General features: G+C 38.5%; 1 pseudogene; it reads left to right on the forward strand.

Moving 5' to 3' along the window:
- The first annotated feature begins 7,976 nt into the window (after positions 1-7,976).
- LOC149170111 (transmembrane 9 superfamily member 2 pseudogene) lies at positions 7,977-9,333 on the forward strand (annotated as a pseudogene).
- Positions 9,334-12,472: the final 3,139 nt, after the last annotated feature.

A 12,472-nucleotide genomic window follows, 5' to 3' on the forward strand; every position in this document is an offset into this window, starting at 1 on the left:
GCTGATGATTCCAAAAGGTTGTATAAGTTTCACAACTTTGGGTCATCCCATCTTCCCTCAGTATTTGTTGCTCATAATGATGAAGTGAGCAAACTTTGGCATGAGCGGTTTGGTCACTTAAACTATCGCTCCCTTCAGCATCTATGTAAAGAAAATATGGTGACAGGTCTTCCTATGGTATCTTGCAAAGATGGTGTTTGTTCCGGATGTGTACTCGGAAAACATCATCGGGACAGTTTTGACAAACGTGCCTCTTGGCACGCCTCAGCCCCTTTACAGCTTGTGCACAGTGATTTATGTGGTCCTCTTCCTGTTGCTTCATTCTCTGGCTGCAAGTACTTCTTAACTTTCATTGATGATTTCTCTAGACGCACTTGGGTATACTTCTTAAAACTCAAGAGCGAAGTATTTAGCACTTTTTTGGCCTTCAAAGCATTTGTTGAAAAACAATCTGGACATCAAATTCTTAAGCTAAGAACTGATAATGGTGGAGAATATGTTAAAAACGCATTCATCAACTTTTGCACCGAAAATGGAATTCAAATGCAACATACTGTTCCATACACTCCACAACAAAATGGTGTAGCTGAAAGGAAAAATCGCACCTTAAAGGAAATGGCTAATTGTATGCTGCAATCTAAAGGACTCAGTCTTAGTTTTTGGGCCGAAGCAATTAATTGTGCAAATTATATAATCAATCGCACTCCTACTAAGGTTCTAGAGAATATCACTCCAGAAGAAGCTTGGAGTTCCATTAAACCAGATGTAAGTCACTTTCGTGTGTTTGGAAGTGAAGCATGGGCCCATATTCCAGATGAAAAGCATAAAGCTTTAGAACCTAAGAGTGAGAAATGTACTTTTGTTGGATATTCTGAAGATGTAAAAGGTTATAGACTTATTCCATTTAAGTCCAAAAATGTTATCATTAGAAGAGATGTAAAATTTGATGAAAATAAATCGGCCTGCGAGCCTAGTCCGGCGGATGTGCCACCTCTTCCTATCTCTTCTATCTTTGAAAACATTTCTTCTTCTGATGATGAAAGCGAGGATGATAATCCTCCCCCACCTTCTCAGGATCCTCAACTTCCAAGATGGGTCCGTGCTACTCGGGATGCAGCAGGTGATCTTGCCGGTGATCCTACAGATCAGCGACGTACACGTTCTCAGTTTGAAAGAGCCTCTTCTTTACTGGCTCAAGCTCCAGTAAATCATGATCCTGACACTTTTGCAGAAGCTTCAGGCCATCCACATTGGGAAGCAGCTATGAATGAAGAATATCATTCATTGATGACAAATGATACATGGGATCTTGTTCCTCTACCAAAGGGACGCAAACTTGTTAGATGCAAATGGGTTTACAGAACCAAGTATGGACCAGATGGGAAAGTTGATAAACATAAAGCTCGTCTAGTTGCTAAGGGCTTTTCACAGGTTGAAGGCATTGACTACACTGAAACCTTCTCTCCAGTTGCCAAAATGAACTCTATCCGCCTTGTTCTTTCCCTTGCTGCCTCTTTAAAATGGGAAGTCCATCAAATGGATGTTAAATCTGCCTTCTTGCATGGGGACTTGCAGGAAGAAATCTATATGGAACAACCCATTGGCTTCATACAAACAGACTCCAGCCTCGTTTGTCGACTTAAGAAATCCCTTTATGGCCTCAAGCAAGCTCCTCGGGCTTGGTATGCCAAAATGGATAGCTTTCTTTTAGAATCTGGCTTTTCTAGGTGTCATTCTGACAATACTGTCTACACCAAGAAAGTGGGCAACTCTCTTATCATCCTTGTTCTTTATGTTGATGATCTTATTCTTACTGGTAGTGATCCCAACCTTATAAACCATGTGAAGTCCAGCCTTAAAAAGAAATTTGAAATGACAGACTTAGGACACTTACACTATTTTCTCGGTCTTCAAGTCTTGCAATCCCAAGAAGGTATTTTCCTTTCCCAGTCCAAGTATGCTTGTGATATTCTTCGTCATTTTCACATGGAAGACTGTAAGCCAGCCCCTTCTCCCTTTCAGTCTGGAGTCAAACTTTCAGTCTCTTGTACTTCTCCTGAAGTTGATGCTACCTTATACCGTCAACTTGTCGGAAAACTCTTGTATTTAACCCATACTCGTCCTGATCTTTCCTTTGCTGTTGGCCTTGTTGCTCGTTTTATGCAAAACCCCCGTGAAAGTCATTGGAAAGCAGCTAAAAGAATACTTCGTTATGTTCGAGGTACAGTACAGTTTGGGATTCATTACAGTGCCAAAGCAGCTCCTCTGTTAGTTGGTTTCACTGATTCTGATTGGGCTGGTGACCTTGATGATCGGAAGTCTACTGCCGGTTATGTCTTCACTCTTGGTTCAGGACCTATTACATGGGCTTGTAAGAAACAGGCTGCCATTTCTCTTTCGTCAGCAGAAGCAGAGTATCGTGGTGCCGTGGAAGCTAGTAAGGAAGCCTTGTGGCTTCGTCAGATCCTATCAGAATTTGGCTTTGAGCAGCAGCATCCAACCACACTTTGGTGTGATAATCAAAGTGCCATTCAGCTATGCAAAGATCCAGTCCAGCATCAGCGCAGCAAACACATTGAACTACACATGCACTTCATCAGAAAGCTCATTCATGACCATGTTCTTGAAGTGCAATATTGTCCAACAGATGATCAGGTTGCAGACATCTTCACAAAGGCTCTCACAGAGGCGAAGTTCACTAAACTTCGATATATGCTTGGAGTTCAGGAAGTTGTCACTAAGGGGGGATAGGCTCTAGTGCCTCCTTCCTTCTCCTATTGTGTCATATTTGTAAATCCTTCAATCCTATCCCAAGTTGTTCTTAAGGGGGGATGTTAGGATATTCCGACACATAGGATATAGTTAAGTTCAACTTGGTCTAGCATAGAGTTAGGTTAGAGTTAGGTAAAGTGTGTTTCTTTACCGTTGTACATTTTGTAACTTACAATCCGACGGTCACGATATGTAGTGATCCGACGGTTCACTCTCACCTCGGTATTACCGACACTTGATCCGTGGCTTGACACCCGATTGGTCCATGAGTTCTATTTAAAGCGCATGGAGGGTCATTGTTCGGGTAATCCGTGCATGAGAGAAGCTTATGTAAATTTTCATTCTTTGATTAATAAATTGTCTGTACCCACGTTGGGACAGGCCGTGGACTGTTTCCCTCCTTGCACTCTGAGGGTTTTAACCACGTCAAAAATACCGGTGTATTGATTTGAGATCTGGTTGTGAGCGGTGTCCTTTTGGTATTCTTTCTGAGGAACTTACCCTGTAAATTCCTACACTTAGAGATAAGAATATCAAGGAAAGGGAGGCAACCATCGACTTCTTGTTCCTTTGTGAACTTAATGGCCGAGGATTGACTATTGAGATGATCGAAGAAGAGATCTAACTCCTCTTGGCCATGAGACCAGATGACATTAGTGTCATCTACATATCTTTTCCAAAGCTTAGGCAGGAGGCGGGCTAAGTTTAGAGCCTTGGATTCAAAATCCTCCATAAAAAGATTTGCAACAACAGGGGATAGGGGTGAGCCCATGGCAACCCCACAGGTTTGCTCAAAGAACTCACCTTCAAAACTGAAAAAGGTCGAAGTGAGGCAGATCTCAACTAACCGAGCAGTATCAGGATCTATTAGATGGTTGATCACTTCCATGGCCTCATTTATAGGGATGCAAGTGTACAAGGAAACAACATCAAAACTGACAAGAATGTCTCCAGAGTCTAGCTAAATGTCCTTAAGCTCCTCAATAAAGGAAGTCGAGTCTTTAACGACGGACCCTGTATGACCAACTAAGGGTTTAAGCTTCAAGGCAAGGAACTTAGCAAGAAGATAGGTAGGAGCTCCAATGGTGTTGACTATGGGCCTAAGAGGAGCTCCTTCCTTATGAATTTTAGGGAGCCCATAGATTCTGGTTGTGATAGGATTGCTCTCAATGAGTTTATGGTGCAGGGGACTCATTGAGTTACTGGATTTAATGGCAAGGGCCACATTCCTGTAGATCTTCTTTAACAGGTTTTTGGGAAGCTTCTTATAGCTTCCACTATTATGAAGATGTTCCAACATTTTATTGCGGTATTCTCCCTTGTTAAGAATGACAGCAGCCCCACCTTTGTCAACTTTCAGAACAACAATATTTTTGTTCTCATTTAAGGATCTTATGGCTTCAAATTCATCCCTGCTAAAGTTGCTCTTAGGAGGCTTAGCCTTCCTTAAGACAACAACACAATCTTGCCTAATAATGTTTTTAATACTATCAGGTAAACCACGAATCCCAAATTCTATGTCACAAATAATGTTATAAAGTTAATAGTTTTATATGTTATAAAGTCAATAGTTTTATACGTTATAAAGTAACTATTTCTCCTATATATAAAAATTGAGATTAAACTTAAATATAAAAATGGGAAAAGCAAATACTAACTTAATATAAATTGAAAATGAAAATAAAATTTATAAAAAAATATAAAATAAAAATATAATAAATGAAAATACACCAGCCCTCATTTTAGAGGAGGCAAGCAAGAAGCTCAGGAAAATATATATATATATATACCATCGTAAGAAAAAAAAGAAATACAGCAGCGCCCATTTTACAGCATGCAAGCAAGAAGTTTAGAAAAAACATTATAATAACGACGTAATTATAAGAGAAAAAAAATTAATTAACTCTTTTTCTTACCATGCAACCTATCTTAAATTTATGAACCATAAGCAATAGCTATTTACTCCAAATTAAATAATTTTCTCCCAAATTTACAAACCATCAGCCATACCTATTTACCCACTTAAAAATAAAAATGAAACACGTGACAATTACAAATTCACTTTTATTTTCAAATAATTTGATTTAAAAAATGGTCTTTAAATTTTATAATAATTTTTTTATTAATAATGTAATGTTAAAGTACTTTAATCTTAACTTTACAATAAAATTTAGACTTAATAATGTAAATTCAAAGTAGTTTTAATCTTAACTTTATAATAAAATTTAGACTTAATAATGTAAATTCAAAGTAGTTTAACTTGAAAGTGGATTAAGAACAATTTTTTTTAATGGAAAGTGTGATTATTCTTTGAATTGGAAGTAGAGTTATTGTTTCAACTTTAATTCTCTTTTAGTGTATTCTGTCTATTTTCTATTTTGGATTCTTCGTCATGGTTGGAATGTAACAACACTACTCTCATATGTTTTATGGGTATTAGCAAATTGAAGGACCTCGAGAACAACCTTGCTAGTATTTTGGGGAGTTTAATTTTTTTTAATATTTTTTTTTTTTTTAATTTGAAAGTATAAGTAGGGATATTGGTGAATATTTTAACTAGATATTATTTATTAATCTATTAAATATAAGACATTTGCACTTGATAGATCTGAAATTAAGATGGATCTAGATTGGTTTAATTATTAATAATTGATCATTACAATTATTTATTTTATTTTATTTTTATGTAATTTGACTTAGCCAAAATGTTTTAATTAATAATTATAATTATTGATTTTATTTTTATATTTTATTTATTTTTTAATTGTATTTTCATTTTACTTTTATTGTTGTGTAATTGGACTAAGTCAAAATGTTTACATAACATAACATTACATCTCTTCCATATTGAGTTGGAGAGTGTTTCTCCATGCAAAAATCTCCCCACACATATATAAAAATCATTTAAATTTAAAAATTAAAAATATACTCCATAAAACTAATAATAAAAATAATATTAAATTGAAGCAACATTCCATCATCCCTTTTCCTTTCATGTGAAACTAGCTTCCAAAACAAAAAGGCAAGATGGGTAGTCTTGAACGATTATGAATTAGGGTGGGTGATAAGAATATTGTATTAAATCAAAATCCACATCTGGGTCATGACCTATATAGCAGGTGAGTACAATGAAAATCCTTCGAGGCTAGCTACACTGGTAACCTCATGACGATCTTTATTCTCAATATCTATAAGTAGTTTTACTATCCTAAAGGACATAAGATTTTTGGAGGTGTAGATTCTCCAATTGGCATGTAGATGCTAAAAAAAAATTACAGTACATAGCAGACCCACTGTTAAGAAATAGTTGCGAAGAAATAAATACCTTTTTCATTAAGGCTCTTACTTCCAAGTTTACACCTTTATTAGTGAGATCATCTACAACAAAATTGTTCATTCTCAACACATTAAAGAAGCTAATAGTAAAAAAGGCTAGTTTTAGATTCCCGATTTGATCAATAATGCTTTGCAACTTGCAATCCTTAGGTAAAGATTCATGAACAAGGTTATGGATAACCAACTATGAATCTCCTAACACCACCAAATTTTATATGTTTATTTTTTTTTGTAACAAGTAGCACTTGTAATCCATATGCTTTTGTCATATTATTTGTGTAATTGCCTAACCTCAAACTAGACTCAATTTCAATTTTTTCATGAAGGTTAAGAATAACCCGTGCTCTTACCACTCCATTATAATTATGTCGATAAACATTTCTATTGTGAGATTTATCCTCGTGATACTGTTCAGATTCATCGTCCCTGACAAAATCTTGAAGACGTCTCCTACAATTTCATATCGTTTATTAAGTTGAATTACCTGATGAATTACGTGATGTTGGATTACGTGTGGTGAAGCCAAAGCCCAAGGGTCAAATCTTTAGAGCTTCGTTTCCAGCGTATCGTCCGTGGCGGCAACAAACGAAATGTGTTGTTGTTTCTGTATTTCGATGTTTATAGTTCTGCTATCTTTACTTTTGCTTTTGGGCATCGTTTTTTGAGCCTTAAACATCTCAGTATCACAAGTTGCAATGATCTGGTGGAGGTTGGAGCACTCCCCAGCATTTAATATAGTATTGGAGACTAACGACGAGTTCGATACGTCATTGGTTTACTCGCACTGGTTACGCTATAGTAGATTGTAACGTTCGTCTTCAACATTGGTTTGGAGGGCGTAATCTGCAAAAACTTCGGATCGTCCATTGCCATTCTGCCCATATCATTTGAAATCGTCCTTCACCACGTTGTCTCCATCTGAGTAATTTTTTAAGTTGTCGATGCCAAAATTGCCTTAACCTTGCAGCATTTGAACTCTTTTCCATGATAACTCTGGAAATTCGTGTCCTCTATTGAACATGATCTTTACCCGACATTCACATCTCCGGCCACCACGATTCTTCGAGCGTAGAGGAGGTCTGTAACAGTGGAAAAAGATGCAATGTGGTCGGTAAGTGTGTGATTTGCAGTACAGCCAGCAAAGACAACGATTGAAGTTGTGTTGAGAGGGAAGGCGTTCTACAACAAGAAGGGTGGGAGCCTCGCATTCGGCAACACGCAGCACCAGAATCGTAACAACTACACCTTGGCCACAAATGGATGTTGTGATCCACCATAGCAAGTAGGAATTTGCACGATCTATCTCGAAACACTTGGTTATAATTATTGTGTAGCATTGCCATCTAAAAATCGTATTGCATGGGAATCATACTGTAAAAGATTCAAATCTCATTCTACAAAAGAACTTTGGGGCAATGTAGGAAATTCGGCAATATAGTCGTATGAATAACTTTGACACACCACAAATTATTTTCATGAGGAGAACAAAATAGAACTTTCCTAGGCGGAATCACTCGCTTGGGTGAGAGGCTTCGTCAGCAGAAATCCTTGGAACCATGATTTCCTTGAAGGATATTTGAGGAGGAAAAGACACATCTATTGGTTGTGAAGTGAGTGAAAGAATCATTAATACTATATCAAATAACCTACATGACAAAAGAGAAACTTAGCTTTATTTATCAAACTTACCCATAGACTAGACAACGTGTTGCAATCAGTGGTGGAGCCGGTACATTGATGATATGATAGTTATGTGTGTTGCCAGAATCCACGAGGGTCACTACAGTTCAATTTTATCAATTTAAATTTAAAGTATCCTTGTTTTAATCGTTTCTCTATCAATTATCAAATGTTCATTTCTTCTATATATGTTTTGCAATGAAACATGTTGGTATTTTGATTTGCCATTTTGTCCTCCAGGTTTGTACAAATTTTGCATATTTGACTTTCTTGACTATGTATTTTGTAGAAGAAACGAGCATGTTTGTTGTGGCATATTATTAATAAGCAATGTTCTGTCAATATTGCAAATAAGGTGACTGAGAAGAGGGAAGATCTTGGAGAAGTGTTAAATGGTGACCAAATGGTTGGTGCTCGATATAAGCTTGATTTCCAGGAAAACAAAAATTTTGAACTTCTTTGCAAGAAAAAATTAACTGAGGAGGATTTGGTGAAGTTTAGAGAAGCAGTGAAGAAGGATTATTATTTTCAAATGTATTATGATGACTTGCCTATCCAGGGTTTTATAGGAAAAATCGATAAAGAAAATAATGTAGATCCAATTTTACTGTACAAACACCTCCACTTTGAAACCCTATACAAAAATGATCGTGTCATAGAAATTATTGTTCGTGCATATCCAAATTTTACTATTGAGATTACCGATGCCAAGGAGATTGAAGTTGATTTCATGTAATCAGTTAAGTGGGTGGAGACTCAAATTCCATTTGAATGGCGAATGGATAAATATTCAAAGTATTCATCCTTGCCTTGACATTTCGAAATCCATTGGTTGCCCATTATAAATTCTTGTGTAACAGTCCTTCAAAATTTTTATCTAATGTGATCTTACCTAGTTCACTGCTCATGCTTGTATGTGCAAGTTGAATAACAACATAAATGAGATTCTTAACACCATAAGATGCTCTAAATTGGTCAACAATCTTCATAGAAAGTACACCACCATGGAAATATTGACATTGTGGAATAGGAATAACTTCCTCTTTCAAAGCATGCACATAAATGATACGATCAACAAAAGGTATCAGGATGTGAATGTCTACATCAAGAGTCTTGACATATTTCCCAAATTGTTCTACAACAAAATCAATATTTTCAGGCACGCTATGTATGCCCCAATTTGTGGGTCTTGGAATGTCCTAGATTGTGATGCAATCATCTCGATGCCTACCACTTCTAAAACACCAAATTTGATTGGTTCTGATAGAATCGACTAAGGAAAGTGAAATCTCTGAATTGGGATAACAATGTGGCTCAACTTGGTGATGATAGATTATGCTTCTCCATTTATTTTTGGTGATATTAGAAATATGGTTTATCCAAATACACATACAACATTCACTCTCTTCGTATCCATGATTTAACCTGCTTTGGTCGATTTCAGACCCAGATGGAGTTTTCAAATTCTTGTGTAACAATTCTTCTCTAACTAGATTTCTTGCCACGATTTGCATGTGTGTTCTAAAGAATGACTTCATTAAGTAAGAAGTGTTTTGGTTTTACAACTTTGCAAAGTTATCTCTTTCATTGATTCTCTTCTCTTCTCTTCTACTTAAGATCTCATGTTGGCATAATGCAGTGATAGTAATTAGAAAAACATAACTTCCCCTAGTCATTTCTGCATAGTAATTTTAATTTGATTGTTATATATTTGTATATATATTGGAAGGGTGAAAAAAATCAAAACCTATCGACATGTCTTTACACCTCTTGGTGCAAATGCTAGTTTACATGTTACTGACCATCTATTAAATCAACTATACTAACTATCACATAAATTTGAAAGCTTTTTGGAATTGAAACTTAAATTATAATCTTATTAATTAATGAACCTTTCAACTTTAAAATATCAACATTGTATGACTTAATTTTATGTTTTATTTTTTAAATATATGAGTTTATTAACATTGCGCAAAAAGGATTTTATTGCAACCTGGAGCGATGGAGCAGCTCATGAAGACCTAGTCTTCTGCCTGTGCTACGGCACCTCTGTATTTTGCGCCCTAGGAGCTTCTGCCCTGTGGCCTGGGCCCTCTACCTTGCCTCCTCTACGCCCTTTGTCCCTACACTCATTTGCTAAGCGTGTTGAGCCTATGTTGTGTGCACTGTGTGGCTCGTTTGTTGTTGGGAGGTGGCCCATAAGCTAGGATTCGCCCCCCATGGAGGTCCCGGGCTCGCCCCAAGCAGGCCCCCTCCCCCCCCCCCACCTTCATCTGTCAACGCCTTCAATCGGCTCTTGGTCAGTTTGTCGCAGAAGAAAAAGAGTGAAGCAGCCAAGTTTGTTAAGGGGCTCGAGGATATTCCTGAAATCTCCCTGCCCCCAGAGACCCTGATCCAAGTCGCCCTGTCCTTAGCTAAGTGTGCCCTCATTTGCCAATTCACTGGACTATGGCCATCTCCTAAGTCCACTGAGATCTGGGTCAACAAGAACCGGGAACCATTGATCAAGAATAGCGTCACATCTTATTTTTTGGGACGGGGGTTTTTCCTCTTCGAATTCACCTCTAAGGACGACAAGGATATGATCTTCCAAAATGGCCCCTATTTCATGGCCCCCCAGGGTATTTATCTCAACAAATGGACGTTGGATTTCGACTCTGCAGTCGACGTTCCCACGGCTGTCCCAGTGTGGGTCAGGCTTCCAAACCTCCCAGTTCATTGTTGGAACTGGGATTCGTTGAAGCACATCGGCAATGCCCTTGGGAAATTTATAGATCAGGCAAACAACAAAGACCAATATGATTGTGCTTGAATCTGCGTAGAAGTAGACCTAAAGGTGGGACTACCAGAAGCCATAAAAATCAATGTAGGAATTTGGACTCATGTGCAGAAGCTAGATTATGAGCAGCTGCCCTTCAAATGCCGAAAATGCCATGTCTACGGTCACTTTGCCAGAGGATGTCCATCCAATGCTGAGCCAGATAAGGGTAAGGAAGAGGGCTAGAACCAGGTCAAGCGTGCCAAGACTTCCCACAAAACCCACAAGCAGGGTGGTCCAAATGGAAAAGGCCCCCAGCTGGACCCTGCTCAGCAACCCCCTACCAGAATGGAGCAAGAAAATAAATTTGCCCCCCTAAACTCGCAAATAGAGGAAACACAGGAAGCAGACACCCAAAAATCAACCCCACTTGCAAAAGGTACCCCCTCTTCTCCCAAGGGGGCAAGTCTTGCTGAGAGCTCCAAAGGAAACACTGTAGAAATCGAGGAAGTGGAGCAAGAATCTGAAGGCTCGGAGGAAGAAGGCAAAATAGGAGAATCCCAAGCTTCGATAAGGAGATCCACAAGAGGCCACAAAATAGATCAGGAAAAAGGAGAGCATGAAACTTTCAAAGATAAGCTACAAGGCAGCCAGCCAACTCTTGAGAAGCTATTAGCGTCAAAACCAAAGATGACGAGAAACCAGCCCCAAGGCTCCAAGGGAGCCAACCAGAAACACAAATGATGAAGATCGTCTCCTAGAACTGTGAAGGTATGGGGAGTAGAATCAAAGAAGAAGCTATCAGAAATTTAATAAGGATAGAAGCTCCTGACATACTCCTCATTCAGGAGACCAAACTGGAGGACTCTGCCTTCCTTCATGCAAGTAAGAAACTATGGAATAAATGCGAGGCGAAAGCAATCTCAACCTGAGGGGCTTCCGATGGGTTGGGAACTCTCTGGAATGCTAGGAAATTCTCAGTCATTTTTGAGACCCTCAACTCTCACTTTTAGTCTCTTCAACATGTATGTCCCTGTGAACGCTGGGGAAAAAAGGCTTGCTAGGAATCCATAAGAAACCAAGCAGACCATGTGAACTTGGAGAATACCATCATTAGAGGTGATCTAAATCTCACTCTTCTTTTAGCAGATAAGAGAGGAGGCAGCATTGTTCGGGATCCGGCAAGGGAATGGGCGGAGGATCCTATGCAGGACTAGGACCTGCTAAACATCAAGTCAATCTCTGGTAAGTACACTTGGATTAATAAAAGAGTTGGCCCTGGCCACATCGCTGCTAGGCTGGACAGATTCTTTCTTCAAAGCTCTTTTCTTCTACTTGGTTTAGAGGCTAGAGTCCATATTCTCCCATGCAACGCTTCTGATCATAAACCCATCAAGCTTGAGCTCTTGGCCCAGCTTGATTATGGGCATATTCCCTTCAGATTTAGCCCGCTCTGGGCTAAGGAATCTGATTTCATGCAAATAGTTAAGGACACTTGGTTGCAGCCAGTGAAAGGCTCCCCCTTTTTTGTCTGGGAGGAGAAGCTCAGAAGAGTGAAAAGGGCTTTGAAAAGCTGGGCCAACTCTCTGCCCAATCCAGCCAACAAAAGAAAAAAAATTCAATGCACACTGGATAACCATCATCTCCAGGCTGAAAGAGCTGACATCACAAAAGAGATTCTAGATAAAGAAGCCCAACTCCAGAAAAACTATCACAAGACCTATCTAGCTGAGGAAGAATACTGAAGGCTTAAGTCACGCAGTCTTTGGCTTAAAGCAGGGGACAAGAATTCCTCCTTTTTTTCACAAGTAATCTCAGGTAAGGAAATGCACCAATTCCATCTCCAAAATCAAATATGGTACTACCATTCACAAGGATATTGTAAACATCAAAAAAGTAGCCTCCCTTCACTTTAAAAGCCAGTAT

Source organism: Pinus tabuliformis, chromosome 4_2, assembly GCF_031772625.1.
Source record: "Pinus tabuliformis cultivar Carrire ecotype Pingquan chromosome 4_2, CPIR1, whole genome shotgun sequence".
Classification (NCBI taxonomy): domain Eukaryota; kingdom Viridiplantae; phylum Streptophyta; class Pinopsida; order Pinales; family Pinaceae; genus Pinus; species Pinus tabuliformis.